This window comes from Oncorhynchus kisutch, unplaced genomic scaffold, assembly GCF_002021735.2.
Source record: "Oncorhynchus kisutch isolate 150728-3 unplaced genomic scaffold, Okis_V2 scaffold690, whole genome shotgun sequence".
Taxonomy (NCBI): Eukaryota; Metazoa; Chordata; class Actinopteri; order Salmoniformes; family Salmonidae; genus Oncorhynchus; species Oncorhynchus kisutch.
The window spans coordinates 298-17,500 of NW_022262635.1; the positions used below are offsets into that span (position 1 = coordinate 298).

The 17,203-nt window shown below is 42.1% G+C and overlaps 1 pseudogene; it reads right to left on the minus strand.

Moving 5' to 3' along the window:
- Positions 1-271: 271 nt before the first annotated feature.
- The window catches only part of LOC109884543 (ankyrin-3-like), a 30,550-nt pseudogene continuing 13,618 nt past the window's right edge, over positions 272-17,203 (minus strand).

Sequence of the window (17,203 nt, forward strand, 5' to 3'; positions counted from 1 at the left end):
GTGGAGAACATCAAGCAGCCTCCTACCCAGGCCATGAGTCAGTGGAGAACATCAAGCAGCCTCCTACCCAGGCCATGAGTCAGTGGAGACTCAAGCAAGCAGCCTCCTACCCAGGCCATGAGTCAGTGGAGAACATCAAGCAGCCTCCTACCCAGGCCATGAGTCAGTGGAGAACATCAAGCAGCCTCCTACCCAGGCCATGAGTCAGTGGAGAACATCAAGCAGCCTCCTACCCAGGCCATGAGTCAGTGGAGAACATCAAGCAGCCTCCTACCCAGGCCATGACTCAGTGGAGGACATCAAGACAGTAGTATAGTATGTGTACCTTCACACAGAAAGGAAGCCGGTTCTCTTTGAATGCGTAGAAGTTGAGCACCAGTAGCTGTCCAGCCTTGGTCAGAGGAGCTAAGTTACCATAGCAGTCCACATAGATGGGCCTCCCCTCCAGAACCTAGGAGACAACAGCATAATGACATCCTGATCACACAGCTTGGTCTAACCATACAGTGTTCAAGTCATTCTAGAATCATGTATGGTGTAGGAATACATTCCCCAGCATTGTGATAGATGAGAGCAGGAGATGTACATAGGAAGTGAAAGCAGCAGGTGAAACCCACCTCGATGTCTTTGCTCCTGGCCACCTCCTCAAAGTTCTCCTGCTGTTCCAGGGTTTTGTCCACCTTGTCGTCTGTCATACAGAAGCAGCGCAGGCGGGACTCCATAGGGTCGTTCATCTTGGCGAACACCACGAACTTGGCCATGTAAGGAACACAGATGAGCCTCTGTACAGCTGGGTGGCAAGGCCTACAGTCTCTGGGATCTGGTGGCAGTCAGCAAGCCAGAACCTGAAACACACACAGGATACAGGTTAGAAACACACACAGGACAGAGGACAGATACAGGTTAGAAACACACACAGGACAGAGGACAAGGACAGGTCATCTGTAGTATAATAACACTGAGAATACCTCATGTCATCTGTTGTATAATAACACTGAGAATACATAATGTCATCTGTTGTATAATAAACTGAGAATACCTCATGTCATCTGTAGTACAATAACCCTGAGAATACCTCATGTCATCTGTTGTATAATAACACTGAGAATACATCATGTCATCTGTTGTATAATAACACTGAGAATACCTCATGTCATCTGTAGTACAATAACCCTGAGAATACCTCATGTCATCTGTTGTATAATAACACTGAGAATACCTCATGTCATCTGTAGTACAATAACCCTGAGAATACCTCATGTCATCTGTTGTATAATAACACTGAGAATACATCATGTCATCTGTAGTATAATATCCCTGAGAATACCTCATGTCATCTGTAGTATAATAACACTGAGAATACCTCATGTCATCTGTAGTACAATAACACTGAGAATACCTCATGTCATCTGTAGTATAATAACCCTGAGAATACCTCATGTCATCTGTAGTATAATAACCCTGAGAATACCTCATGTCATCTGTAGTATAATAACACTGAGAATACCTCATGTCATCTGTAGTATAATAACACTGAGAATACCTCATGTCATCTGTAGTAATAAACACTGAGAATACCTCATGTCATCTGTAGTACAATAACCCTGAGAATACCTCATGTCATCTGTAGTACAATCACCCTGAGAATACCTCATGTCATCTGTAGTATAATAACACTGAGAATACCTCATGTCATCTGTAGTACAATAACCCTGAGAATACCTCATGTCATCTGTAGTATAATAACCCTGAGAATACCTCATGTCATCTGTAGTATAATACACTGAGAATACCTCATGTCATCTGTAGTACAATAACACTGAGAATACCTCATGTCATCTGTAGTATAATAACACTGAGAATACCTCATGTCATCTGTAGTATAATAACACTGAGAATACCTCATGTCATCTGTTGTATAATAACACTGAGAATACCTCATGTCATCTGTAGTATAATAACACTGAGAATACCTCATGTCATCTGTTGTATAATAACACTGAGAATACCTCATGTCATCTGTAGTATAATAACACTGAGAATACCTCATGTCATCTGTTGTATAATAACACTGAGAATACCTCATGTCATCTGTAGTATAATAACCCTGAGAATACCTCATGTCATCTGTAGTATAATAACACTGAGAATACCTCATGTCATCTGTAGTATAATAACACTGAGAATACCTCATGTCATCTGTAGTATAATAACACTGAGAATACCTCATGTCATCTGTAGTACAATAACACTGAGAATACCTCATGTCATCTGTAGTATAATAACACTGAGAATACCTCATGTCATCTGTTGTATAATAACACTGAGAATACCTCATGTCATCTGTTGTATAATAACACTGAGAATACCTCATGTCATCTGTTGTATAATAACACTGAGAATACCTCATGTCATCTGTAGTATAATAACACTGAGAATACCTCATGTCATCTGTAGTATAATAACACTGAGAATACCTCATGTCATCTGTAGTATAATAACACTGAGAATACCTCATGTCATCTGTAGTATAATAACACTGAGAATACCTCATGTCATCTGTAACATTGTGTTAATATTTAAGCTTTTAGAGTATAACCATATGGAAAGTAAATGGACGTAACAACCCAGTAAAGTCAGTTGTGTTACCTGGCAGAGACATTGGTAGTGAAGGAGACACAGTCTTACCTGGCAGAGACATTGGTAGTGAAGGAGTCAGTCTTACATGACAGAGACATTGGTAGTGAAGGAGACAGTCTTACCTGGCAGAGACATTGGTGGTGAAGGAGTCAGTCTTACCTGGCAGAGACATTGGTAGTGAAGGAGACAGTCTTACCTGGCAGAGACATTGGTAGTGAAGGAGACACAGTCGTTGACGAAGGTTAGGGGCGTGGTCCCAGTGATGTCCTCCCATTGGGCAGGAGAGGTTCCGCCGGTGATGCTGCATAGCAACCTCAGGCAGGGGGTGGAATCTCCTTTGTAGCCATTGCTAACCCCCTCCCCTGACAAGGGCGGGACCGGGATCGTCATGGTGATGGGTTTGTGGAACTTCCTGCGTCGAGGTTCCACCGTCACTATGGGGCTGAATGTTGCCCGGTTACCAAGGATCTTCTTCACCATGTCATCAGGAGCCGGCTGGGCCTAGAACCAATCAGAATCGAAGTTCATAATCAGCCAATCAGAAACGCTGTTCCACAGTTAAAACACTTATTCAACAAGTGATTAGTTCGGCTCATAACAACTACAGTAAACAGGTACAGTGTGATGGTTACCCTGTTTTCAGAACAGTTCAGGTACAGTGTGATGGTTTAACTGCACCTGCATTGCTTGCTGTTTGGGGTTTTAGGCTGGGTTTCTGTACAGCACTTTGAGATATCAGCTGATGTACGAAGGGCTATATAAATAAATTTGATTTGATTTGATTTGAGGTATGATGGTTTACCTGCTCTCAGAACAGTTCAGGTTCTGAGAGCAGTTCAGGTACAGTGTGATGGTTTACCTGTTCCCAGAACAGTTCAGGTACAGTGTGATGGTTTACCTGTTCCCAGAACAGTTCAGGTACAGTGTGATGGTTTACCTGTTCCCAGAACAGTTCAGGTACAGTGTGATGGTTTACCTGTTCCCAGAACAGTTCAGGTACAGTGTGATGGTTTACCTGTTCCCAGAACAGTTCAGGTACAGTGTGATGGTTTATCTGTTCCCAGAACAGTTCAGGTACAGTGTGATGGTTAACCTGTTCTCAGAACAGTTCAGGTACAGTGTGATGGTTTACCTGTTCTCAGAACAGTTCAGGTACAGTGTGATGGTTTACCTGTTCCCAGAACAGTTCAGGTACAGTGTGATGGTTAACCTGTTCTCAGAACAGTTCAGGTACAGTGTGACGGTTAACCTGTTCTCAGAACAGTTCAGGTACAGTGTGACGGTTACCCTGTTCTCAGAACAGTTCAGGTACAGTGTGACGGTTAACCTGTTCTCAGAACAGTTCAGCACTGTGACCAGACTAACCTGCAGTCCCACGCGTATCTTCTTGGTGAGCGCCCCCTCTGGGAAGGAGGCCTGAACCAATGGAAGTGTCAAGCTGGAGAGGACTCCTCCCTCAGGGCCCATCTGGCTGCTCTCCTGTCTGATACGAGACACCACCGCAAAGTACTGTGGGAAATCCTTGGTGATGATGCGACATATACGCTTCTTCTCCAGGTCCTTGGCGCTGTCCAGCTCTGTGGAGGTAGAGACAACAGAATGATTATTACACTGAACTGTCCAGCTCTGTGGAGGTAGAGACAACAGAATGATTATTACACTGAACTGTCCAGCTCTGTGGAGGAAGAGACAACAGAATGATTATTACACTGAACTGTCCAGCTCTGTGGAGGAAGAGACAACAGAATGATTATTACACTGAACTGTCCAGCTCTGTGGAGGAAGAGACAACAGAATGATTATTACACTGAACTGTCCAGCTCTGTGGAGGAAGAGACAACAGAATGATTATTACACTGAACTGTCCAGCTCTGTGGAGGAAGAGACAACAGAATGATTATTACACTGAACTGTCCAGCTCTGTGGAGGTAGAGACAAAATAATGATTATTACACTGAACTGTCCAGCTCTGTGGAGGTAGAGACAACAGAATGATTATTACACTGAACTCTCCAGCTCTGTGGAGGTAGAGACAACAGAATGATTATTACACTGAGCTGTCCAGCTCTGTGGAGGTAGAGACAACAGAATGATTATTACACTGAGCTGTCCAGCTCTGTGGAGGTAGAGACAACAGAATGATTATTACACTGAGCTGTCCAGCTCTGTGGAGGTAGAGACAACATAATTATTATTACACTGAACTGTCCAGCTCTGTGGAGGTAGATAAAAGTCGATACTGTCATCCATCTCAATGATAGTCCTATAATATAGTCCATACCTTCATCCATGCCGTTGAGCAGCTCATTGAGGTCATCTGTCTTGCAGTCGTACTGATGTTCCTTCCAGGTCTCTCCATTCTCACTCCTCAGCATGATCAGCTCCCTCTCCTTCCCCCTCATAGAACCAAAATGGGGGATCTCCACGATCACAGGGCTGTAGGGGGAACCACAGGGCTTTCTCAGTGGTTACACACAAACTACAACACTACAGCCCCAATATGGCCGCCCCTCCTGAGCCGACTGGGATGACAGAGGAGAGGTGAAGATGCTGTTGGTATGATGTCACATGACTTCTATACTCATATCTTAAGTTGTTGTTGGAGAGGTATTGAAGATGAGGATGGGAGGTGCACATGCAGAGCAAATAGACCTGAAAGACTTTCATGGTAGCGTCTGTAACGGAATGGGAACATATGTCAATGAGCTGGATTTATTAGAACAGACACGATGCAGTTAGACAAGTCTGAAGCTGACGAGAAGCTGCACTATGTGAAGGTAGACAGTCCCAGTATGAGATCTCAGAATGATACAGAACTGGAAAACAACCAGCGATGTAGGCATGATATAACCATATCCTATGAAATGCCACAGAGGAGAATTACACACAAAATATACCTCAAGAGGAAGAATTGATATGTAGCCTCATTTTGTATTTTATCAAGCAAATTGAAAACTTGTATGAAACAAATATCAAGATGTCCCTCCTTGCAATCTACTCCCGTTCTGGACATTAACGTGACAGGAGATACTACCTAGTGAGAGGAGTAGAAACTTATCAGAGACTGAGGACATAGAGACCCAGCCTTCTCCATCATTCAGATCAAAGTCATATTGTTAAGGGAGGTTTCAGGCTAGTAACCAAACTTGGGAAAGGATCAGCAGTCATGATAGCAGGATACTGGTGCAGCAGTGAGTATCATGCCCAACAAGCAGGAAGAGCTGAAACAGCCAGGAGGGGAAAAGCCCAAGCGATGTCTCTCTGTGGTAATCACATGGTCGTGATGGAGATGGTGAGATATTACCTAGCATGGACAGCCTGATGTCTCTCTGTGGTAATCACATGGTCGTGATGGAGATGGTGCTATATTACCTAGCATGAACAGCCTGATGTCTCTCTGTGGTAATCACATGGTCGTGATGGAGATGGTGCTATATTACCTAGCATGAACAGCCTGATGTCTCTCTGTGGTAATCACATGGTCGTGATAGAGATGGTGCTATATTACCTAGCATGGACAGCCAGATGTCTCTCTGTGGTAATCACATGGTCGTGATGGAGATGGTGCTATATTACCTAGCATGGACAGCCTGATGTCTCTCTGTGGTAATCACATGGTCGTAATGGAGATGGTGCTATATTACCTAGCATGGACAGCCTGATGTCTCTCTGTGGTAATCACATGGTCGTGATGGAGATGGTGCTATATTACCTAGCATGAACAGCCTGATGTCTCTCTGTGGTAATCACATGGTTGTGATGGAGATGGTGATAATATTACCTAGCAGGGACAGCCCGATGTCTCTCTGTGGTAATCACATGGTCGTGATGGAGATGGTGCTATATTACCTAGCATGAACAGCCTGATGTCTCTCTGTGGTAATCACATGGTTGTGATGGAGATGGTGATAATATTACCTAGCATGGACAGCCTGATGTCTCTCTGTGGTAATCACATGGTCGTGATGGAGATGGTGATAATATTACCTAGCATGGACAGCCTGATGTCTCTCTGTGGTAATCACATGGTCGTGATGGAGATGGTGCTAGCATGGACAGCCTGATGTCTCTCTGTGGTAATCACATGGTTGTGATGGAGATGGTGCTATATTACCTAGCATGGACAGCCTGATGTCTCTCTGTGGTAATCACATGGTCGTGATGGAGATGGTGCTATATTACCTAGCATGGACAGCCTGATGTCTCTCTGTGGTAATCACATGGTTGTGATGGAGATGGTGCTATATTACCTAGCATGGACAGCCTGATGTCTCTCTGTGGTAATCACATGGTCGTGATGGAGATGGTGATAATATTACCTAGCATGGACAGCCTGATGTCTCTCTGTGGTAATCACATGGTCGTGATGGAGATGGTGCTATATTACCTAGCATGGACAGCCTGATGTCTCTCTGTGGTAATCACATGGTCGTGATGGAGATGGTGCTATATTACCTAGCATGGACAGCCTGATGTCTCTCTGTGGTAATCACATGGTTGTGATGGAGATGGTGCTATATTACCTAGCATGGACAGCCTGATGTCTCTCTGTGGTAATCACATGGTCGTGATGGAGATGGTGATAATATTACCTAGCATGGACAGCCAGATGTCTCTCTGTGGTAATCACATGGTCGTGATGGAGATGGTGATAATATTACCTAGCATGGACAGCCAGATGTCTCTCTGTGGTAATCACATGGTTGTGATGGAGATGGTGATAATATTACCTAGCATGGACAGCCTGATGTCTCTCTGTGGTAATCACATGGTCGTGATGGAGATGGTGATAATATTACCTAGCATGGACAGCCTGATGTCTCTCTGTGGTAATCACATGGTCGTGATGGAGATGGTGCTAGCATGGACAGCCTGATGTCTCTTTGTGGTAATCACATGGTTGTGATGGAGATGGTGCTATATTACCTAGCATGGACAGCCTGATGTCTCTCTGTGGTAATCACATGGTCGTGATGGAGATGGTGCTAGCATGGACAGCCTGATGTCTCTTTGTGGTAATCACATGGTTGTGATGGAGATGGTGCTATATTACCTAGCATGGACAGCCTGATGTCTTTCTGTGGTAATCACATGGTCGTGATGGAGATGGTGCTATATTACCTAGCATGGACAGCCTGATGTCTCTCTGTGGTAATCACATGGTTGTGATGGAGATGGTGCTATATTACCTAGCATGGACAGCCTGATGTCTCTCTGTGGTAATCACATGGTCGTGATGGAGATGGTGATAATATTACCTAGCATGGACAGCCTGATGTCTCTCTGTGGTAATCACATGGTCGTGATGGAGCTGGTGATAATATTACCTAGCATGGACAGCCAGATGTCTCTCTGTGGTAATCACATGGTCGTGATGGAGATGGTGCTATATTACCTAGCATGGACAGCCTGATGTCTCTCTGTGGTAATCAGATGGTCATGATGGAGATGGTGCTATATTACCTAGCATGGACAGCCTGATGTCTCTCTGTGGTAATCACATGGTCGTGATGGAGATGGTGCTAGCATGGACAGCCTGATGTCTCTCTGTGGTAATCACATGGTCGTGATAGAGATGGTGATAATATTACCTAGCATGGACAGCCTGATGTCTCTCTGTGGTAATCACATGGTCATGATGAAGATGGTGCTATATTACCTAGCATGGACAGCCTGATGTCTCTCTGTGGTAATCACATGGTCGTGATGGAGATGGTGCTATATTACCTAGCATGGACAGCCTAATGTAATCACATGGTCATGATGGAGATGGTGCTATATTACCTAGCATGGACAGCCTGATGTCTCTCTGTGGTAATCACATGGTCGTGATGGAGATGGTGATAATATTACCTAGCATGGACAGCCTGATGTCTCTCTGTGGTAATCACATGGTTGTGATGGAGATGGTGCTATATTACCTAGCATGGACAGCCTGATGTCTCTCTGTGGTAATCACATGGTCGTGATGGAGATGATGCTAATATTACCTAGCATGGACAGGCTGATGTCTCTATATGGCAGTGGTTCCCAAACTGTGGGGTGTCCCCCCCCCAATATTAAAAAAATAAAATTAACTTACTTAAACTTAAATAAACTTTAAACTTACTCTTGAAAGTTGTAACAGTATAATTTTCTAAACTGGGTAGTGCATCATCAGTTCCTCTTGTCATGTTCGTAATTTTTTCACTTACGTTTTTTAGCCAATAGATATTGTTGTCATCTTTTAGTCACTCAAATATCACATGAATACAACACTTTTAAGATACAAACTTCTACACCAACAAGAACAGTGCTTGAGCCCATATAAATAGACGTGGCACACGCGCGTGCAGGCCGGGTTGGGGGGTGGGGCACGGGATGTTCCCCAATGCTGGAAAGGGGGGCCCAGAGTGAAAAAGTTTGGGAACCCCTGCTCTATGGGATGGTCCTAATATTATCTATCATGGATAGCCTGATGTCTCTCTAATGGATGCTCCTCCTACCCAATAAACTTAGTTCCTGGTGGCCCCAGCTGCAGGACTCGGCTAACCAACATCTCTCCATCGTCTAGACATGGGAGCTTTCTAGGAAGGTGCAGTTTACTGAGTCACATCCAAGCAGCAATAAGAGACACAGAAGATGATATGAGCAACAAACTGGCATTCCTACAACACAGCACATGAACAAATGGCCATCTGACCACACCTGAAGTGGTCTGTGATGCTACCTCTAAGACAACATTAGCATCACTGTGTTGAGGCTAGTTCTGTGATGCTACCTCTAAGACACCATTAGCATCACTGTGTGGAGGCTAGTTCTGTGATGCTACCTCTACGACACCATTAGCATCACTGTGTTGAGGCTAGTTCTGTGATGCTACCTCTAAGACACCATTAGCATCACTGTGTGGAGGCTAGTTCTGTGATGCTACCTCTACGACACCATTAGCATCACTGTGTGGAGGCTAGTTCTGTAATGCTACCTCTAAGACACCATTAGCATCACTGTGTGGAGGCTAGTTCTGTACTGCTACCTCTAAGACACCATTAGCATCACTGTGTGGAGGCTAGTTCTGTGATGCTACCTCTAATACTCCATTAGCATCACTGTGTGGAGGCTAGTTCTGTAATGCTACCTCTAAAACACCATTAGCATCACTGTGTGGAGGCTAGTTCTGTGATGCTACCTCTACGACACTATTAGCATCACTGTGTGGAGTCTAGTTCTGTAATGCTACCTCTAATACTCCATTAGCATCACTGTGTGGAGGCTGCGTTCTTTTGTTTAGTCTTTAAGCATTATTTCCTATGAAGTGTCCAACTATGGAGACTCTAAGCAACTCTTTCAATGAAGTCTCCAACTATGGAGACTATAAGCAGTCGTTATATGAAGTGTCCAACTATGGAGACTATAAGCAGTCTCTTTCTATGAAGTGTCCAACTATGGAGACTATAAGCACTCTTTCAATGAAGTGTCTAACTATGGAGACTATAGGCAGTCTCTTTCTATGAAGTGTCCAACTATGGAGACTATAAGCAGTCTCTTTCAATGAAGTGACTAACTATGGAGACTATAAGCAGTCTCTTTCAATGAAGTGTCTAACTATGGAGACTATAAGCAGTCTCTTTCAATGAAGTCTCCAACTATGGAGACTATAAGCAGTCTCTTTCAATGAAGTGTCCAACTATGGAGACTATAAGCAGTCTCTTTCAATGAAGTGTCCAACTATGGAGACTATAAGCAGTCTCTTTCAATGAAGTCTCCAACTATGGAGACTATAAGCAGTCTCTTTCAATGACTATCCAACACATGGTAGAAGTGTTCAACTACGTAGAGTAGTGCTATCTGCATGATGCTATGTGAAGAAGCAGCAGATTGACCTACAATAGTTTAGTAGTGCTGGTGTCTACTGGGGTCTGTGTTGGCATGGGAACAAAGGTGGGCAAGCTCCTCTATCTAAACACTGAAACACCACACTATAACAAATCAACACCAAACACTACAAGAACAGATGGCTTCCATGGAGATGAGGAAAGAAGCATCAAAACTAACAAACAGGTAAATAAACAATGTGAAGGCCTACCCCAGGAACTGAGCTCCAGCAGGCCCCACCTCCACCAGCCTGCTGGCCAATCCCTCTCCATCCACCATCGGTGGGGGCGTGGCCAGCTTGTGCCTCTTCGCCAGGCGGCAGGTGATGCGTGTCGGAGCCGTGCACTTCCTGGGCGGGATGATGATGCGCATTCCGTTATGACGACTCCCACGCATGGAGCCGCCACGTGCGTCCACCATGAAACTGACCAGGAACCTACAGGAGGGAGGGAGGGAGGGAGGGAGGGAGGGAGGGAGGGAGGGAGGGAGGGAGGGAGGGAGGGAGGGAGGGAGGGAGGGAGGGAGGGAGGGAGGGAGGGAAGGAAGGCAGGCAGACAGGAAGGGGAGGGAGGGAAGGAAGGGGTGGAAAGGAAGGATGGAGGAAAGGAAGGAAGGGAGGGAGGTTAGAAAGGAAGTATGTAAGGAGGGAGGGAAGGAAGGAAGGAAGGAAGGAAGGAAAGGAAGGAAGGAAGGGAGGGAGGGAGGGAGGGGAGGGAGGGAGGGAGGGAGGGAGGGAGGGAGGGAGGGAGGGAGGGAGGGAGGGAGGGAGGGAGGGAGGGAGGGAGGGAGGGAGGGAGGGAGGGAGGGAGGTTATGGCTGATAGTACATCTTTATTCACTCTGCTAGTTAGTCCATTTACTACAACAACATGGTTGTTAGGTTATGGCTGATAGTGTTGAGGATGCCTGCGGCAACTCAGCCAATACAAATTATATCAATTAGAAAATTAATGGGACTGATGTCAGTTTAAGAACGCATACAAATCTAGACACAAGAATGTGAGAATGTCATCTATTGTGGGTTACTTGTAATAATTTCATTCCTATCTTCCGATGTGTCTCTTTACTAAGTGTTGAGGTAGATTCAGGTGAGGTAGATTACAGATAAAACAAGCACAGAGAGAAACCGTGGCAACAGTAACCGTGGTAACAGAAACTTTGGTAACAGAAACCGTGATAACAACATAGAGTAACCGTGGTAACAACATAGAGTAACCAATCATCACCTGGAGTCATACTGAGGTAGAGGAGAGGAAAAGCTGCAGGAGGAGAGGGAAACCACAGTCACCATTATGAGTCATACTAGGGGGTTAAATAAAGACAGAAATAAACTAGTACTATAAACTAGTACTATGAATAAACTAGCACTATAAATAAACTAGTACTATAACTAACGTAGTGATATAAATGAACTAGTACTATAAACTAGTCCTAGTAATAATCTAGTACTACAAATTAAGTAGTACAATAAACTAGTATTATAAATAAACTAGTACTATAAATTAAGTAGTACTATAAATAAACAAGTACTATCAATGAAGTAGTACTATAAATAAACTAGTACTATACATAAACTAGTACTATGAATAAAGTACTGATATAAGTTAACTAGTACTATAAATAAAGTAGTACTATAAATAAACTAGTACTATAAACTAGTCCTATTAATAATCTAGTACTACAAATTAAGTAGTACAATAAACTAGTACTATAAATAAACTAGTACTATAAATAAACTGGTACTATAAATAAGCTCGTACTATACATAAACTAGTACTATAAATCATGTAGGACTATAAATTAATTCGTACTACATATGAACTATTTAATAAATGAAGTAGTACATATACATAAACTAGTAGTATACATAAACTAGTACTATAAATGAAGTAGTCCTATAAATTAACTAGTACTATAAATGAAGTAGTCCTATAAATTAACTAGTACTATAAATTAAGTAATACTAAAAATGAACTAGTACTATAAATAGAGTTGGACTATACATAAACTAGTACTATAAACAAACCAGTACTACAAATGAAGTAGTACTATAAATTAAGCAGTACTATGAATAAACAAGTGCTATTCTATTATTTATTTTTATTTTTTATTTACGCTTTGTTTAACTAGGCAAGTCATTTAAGAACAAATTCTTATTTACAATGATGGACTAGGAACAGTGGGTTAACTGCCTTGTACAAGGGCAGAATGACAGATTTAAACCTTGTCGGCTCGGGGATTTGATCTCGCAATCTTTCGGGGTTACTGGCCCAACGCTCTAACCACTAGGCTACCTGCCGCCCAAATAAAGTAGTACTATAAATGAAGTAGTACTATAAATAAAGCAGTACTATAAATGAAGTAATACTATAATTAAAGTAGTACTTTAAATAAAGCAGTATTATAAATAAAACAGTACTATAAATGAAGTAATACTATAATTAAAGTAGTACTTTAAATGAAGCAGTACTATAAATAAAACAGTACTATAAATGAAGTAGTACTATAAATAAAGCAGTACTATAAATGAAGCAGTATTATAAATAAGGTAGTACTATAAATAAAGCAGTAGATAAATGGAGTAGTACTATAAATAAGGTAGTACTATAAATAAAGCAGTACTATAAATGAAGTAATACTATAATTAAAGTAGTACTTTAAATGAAGCAGTACTATAAATAAAACAGTACTATAAATGAAGTAGTACTATAAATAAAGCAGTACTATAAATGAAGCAGTACTATAAATGGAGTAGTACTATAAATAAGGTAGTACTATAAATAAAGCAGTACTATAAATGGAGTAGTACTATAAAGTAGCACTATAAATAAACTAGTACTATAAATTAAGTAGTCATTTTAAATACAGTAGTACTATACATTAAGTAGTACTATAAATAAACTAGTACTATAAACAAGTACTATAAACTTGTACTAGAAATGAAGTAGTACTAGAAATAACTAGTACTATACACAAACTAGTATAATGTATAAATTAGTACTATACATAAACGAGTACTATATAAACTAGTATTATAAATATTCTAGGACTATACATGAAGTAGTACTATAAACAAGAGAGAGAGAGAGAGAGAGAGAGAGAGAGAGAGAGAGAGAGAGAGAGAGAGAGAGAGAGAGAGAGAGAGAGACAGAGAGAGAGAGGGAGAGAGAGAGAGAGAGAGAGAGAGAGAGGGAGAGATACCAAGGTATGACCTTCCATTCACCAACATAGAGATTAATTAAATAAATTGATGAAGCAGTTCCATAACAAGAGTCTATAGGCCTGTTCTACTGTAGAGTCTGTATCTATAGAGTCAGTCTGTATCTATAGAGTCAGTCTGTATCTATAGAGTCAGTCTGTATCTTACCCAGAGTCTATAGGCCTGTTCTACTGTAGAGTCTGTATCTATAGAGTCAGTCTGTATCTTACCCAGAGTCTATAGGCCTGTTCTACTGTAGAGTCTGTATCTATAGAGTCAGTCTGTATCTATAGAGTCAGTCTGTATCTATAGAGTCAGTCTGTATCTTACCCAGAGTCTATAGGCCTGTTCTACTGTATAGTCTGTATCTTACCCAGAGTCTATAGGACTGTTCTACTGTAGAGTCTGTATCTATAGAGTCAGTCTGTATCTTACCCAGAGTCTATAGGCCTGTTCTACTGTAGAGTCTGTATCTATAGAGTCAGTCTGTATCTTACCCAGAGTCTACAGGACTGTTCTACTGTAGAGTCTGTATCTATAGAGTCAGTCTGTATCTTACCCAGAGTCTATAGGCCTGTTCTACTGTAGAGTCTGTATCTATAGAGTCAGTCTGTATCTTACCCAGAGTCTATAGGACTGTTCTACTGTAGAGTCTGTATCTATAGAGTCAGTCTGTATCTTACCCAGAGTCTATAGGCCTGTTCTACTGTAGAGTCTGTATCTATAGAGTCAGTCTGTATCTTACCCAGAGTCTATAGGCCTGTTCTACTGTAGAGTCTGTATCTATAGAGTCAGTATGTATCTATAGAGTCAGTCTGTATCTATAGAGTCAGTCTGTATCTTACCCAGAGTCTATAGGCCTGTTCTACTGTAGAGTCTGTATCTTACCCAGAGTCTATAGGACTGTTCTACTGTAGAGTCTGTATCTATATAGTCAGTCTGTATCTTACCCAGAGTCTATAGGCCTGTTCTACTGTAGAGTCTGTATCTATAGAGTCAGTCTGTATCTTACCCAGAGTCTATAGGCCTGTTCTACTGTAGAGCCTGTATCTATAGAGTCAGTCTGTATCTTACCCAGAGTCTATAGGCCTGTTCTACTGTAGAATCTGTATCTTACCCAGAGTCTATAGGACTGTTCTACTGTAGAGTCTGTATCTATAGAGTCAGTCTGTATCTTACCCAGAGTCTATAGGACTGTTCTACTGTAGAGTCTGTATCTATAGAGTCAGTCTGTATCTTACCCAGAGTCTATAGGCCTGTTCTACTGTAGAGTCTGTATCTATAGAGTCAGTCTGTATCTATAGAGTCAGTCTGTATCTTACCCAGAGTCTATAGGACTGTTCTACTGTAGAGTCTGTATCTTACCCAGAGTCTACAGGACTGTTCTACTGTAGAGTCTGTATCTTACCCAGAATCTATAGGCCTGTTCTACTGTAGAATCTGTATCTTACCCAGAGTCTATAGGACTGTTCTACTGTAGAGTCTGTATCTTACCCAGAGTCTATAGGACTGTCCTACTGTAGAGTCTGTATCTATAGAGTCAGTCTGTATCTTACCCAGAGTCTATAGGACTGTTCTACTGTAGAGTCTGTATCTATAGAGTCAGTCTGTATCTTATCCAGAGTCTATAGGACTGTTCTACTGTAGAGTCTGTATCTATAGAGTCAGTCTGTATCTTACCCAGAGTCTATAGGACTGTTCTACTGTAGAGTCTGTATCTATAGAGTCAGTCTGTATCTTACCCAGAGTCTATAGGCCTGTTCTACTGTAGAGTCTGTATCTATAGAGTCAGTCTGTATCTTACCCAGAGTCTATAGGCCTGTTCTACTGTAGAGTCTGTATCTATAGAGTCAGTCTGTATCTTACCCAGAGTCTATAGGCCTGTTCTACTGTAGAGTCTGTATCTTACCCAGAATCTATAGGCCTGTTCTACTGTAGATTCTGTATCTTACCCAGAGTCTATAGGACTGTTCTACTGTAGAGTCTGTATCTTACCCAGAGTCTATAGGACTGTCCTACTGTAGAGTCTGTATCTATAGAGTCAGTCTGTATCTTACCCAGAGTCTATAGGACTGTTCTACTGTAGAGTCTGTATCTATAGAGTCAGTCTGTATCTTATCCAGAGTCTATAGGACTGTTCTACTGTAGAGTCTATATCTATAGAGTCAGTCTGTATCTTACCCAGAGTCTATAGGACTGTTCTACTGTAGAGTCTGTATCTATAGAGTCAGTCTGTATCTTACCCAGAGTCTATAGGCCTGTTCTACTGTAGAGTCTGTATCTATAGAGTCAGTCTGTATCTTACCCAGAGTCTATAGGCCTGTTCTACTGTAGAGTCTGTATCTATAGAGTCAGTCTGTATCTTACCCAGAGTCTATAGGCCTGTTCTACTGTAGAGTCTGTATCTATAGAGTCAGTCTGTATCTTACCCAGAGTCTATAGGCCTGTTCTACTGTAGAATCTGTATCTTACCCAGAGTCTATAGGACTGTTCTACTGTAGAGTCTGTATCTATAGAGTCAGTCTGTATCTTACCCAGAGTCTATAGGACTGTTCTACTGTAGAGTCTGTATCTATAGAGTCAGTCTGTATCTTACCCAGAGTCTATAGGCCTGTTCTACTGTAGAGTCTGTATCTATAGAGTCAGTCTGTATCTATAGAGTCAGTCTGTATCTTACCCAGAGTCTATAGGACTGTTCTACTGTAGAGTCTGTATCTTACCCAGAGTCTACAGGACTGTTCTACTGTAGAGTCTGTATCTTACCCAGAATCTATAGGCCTGTTCTACTGTAGAATCTGTATCTTACCCAGAGTCTATAGGACTGTTCTACTGTAGAGTCTGTATCTTACCCAGAGTCTATAGGACTGTCCTACTGTAGAGTCTGTATCTATAGAGTCAGTCTGTATCTTACCCAGAGTCTATAGGACTGTTCTACTGTAGAGTCTGTATCTATAGAGTCAGTCTGTATCTTATCCAGAGTCTATAGGACTGTTCTACTGTAGAGTCTGTATCTATAGAGTCAGTCTGTATCTTACCCAGAGTCTATAGGACTGTTCTACTGTAGAGTCTGTATCTATAGAGTCAGTCTGTATCTTACCCAGAGTCTATAGGCCTGTTCTACTGTAGAGTCTGTATCTATAGAGTCAGTCTGTATCTTACCCAGAGTCTATAGGCCTGTTCTACTGTAGAGTCTGTATCTATAGAGTCAGTCTGTATCTTACCCAGAGTCTATAGGCCTGTTCTACTGTAGAGTCTGTATCTTACCCAGAGTCTATAGGCCTGTTCTACTGTAGAGTCTGTATCTTACCCAGAGTCTATAGGACTGTTCTACTGTAGAGTCTGTATCTATAGAGTCAGTCTGTATCTATAGAGTCAGTCTGTATCTTACCCAGAGTCTATAGGCCTGTTCTACTGTAGAGTCTGTATCTATAGAGTCAGTCTGTATCTTACCCAGAGTTTATAGGCCTGTTCTACTGTAGAGTCTGTATCTTACCCAGAGTCTATAGGCCTG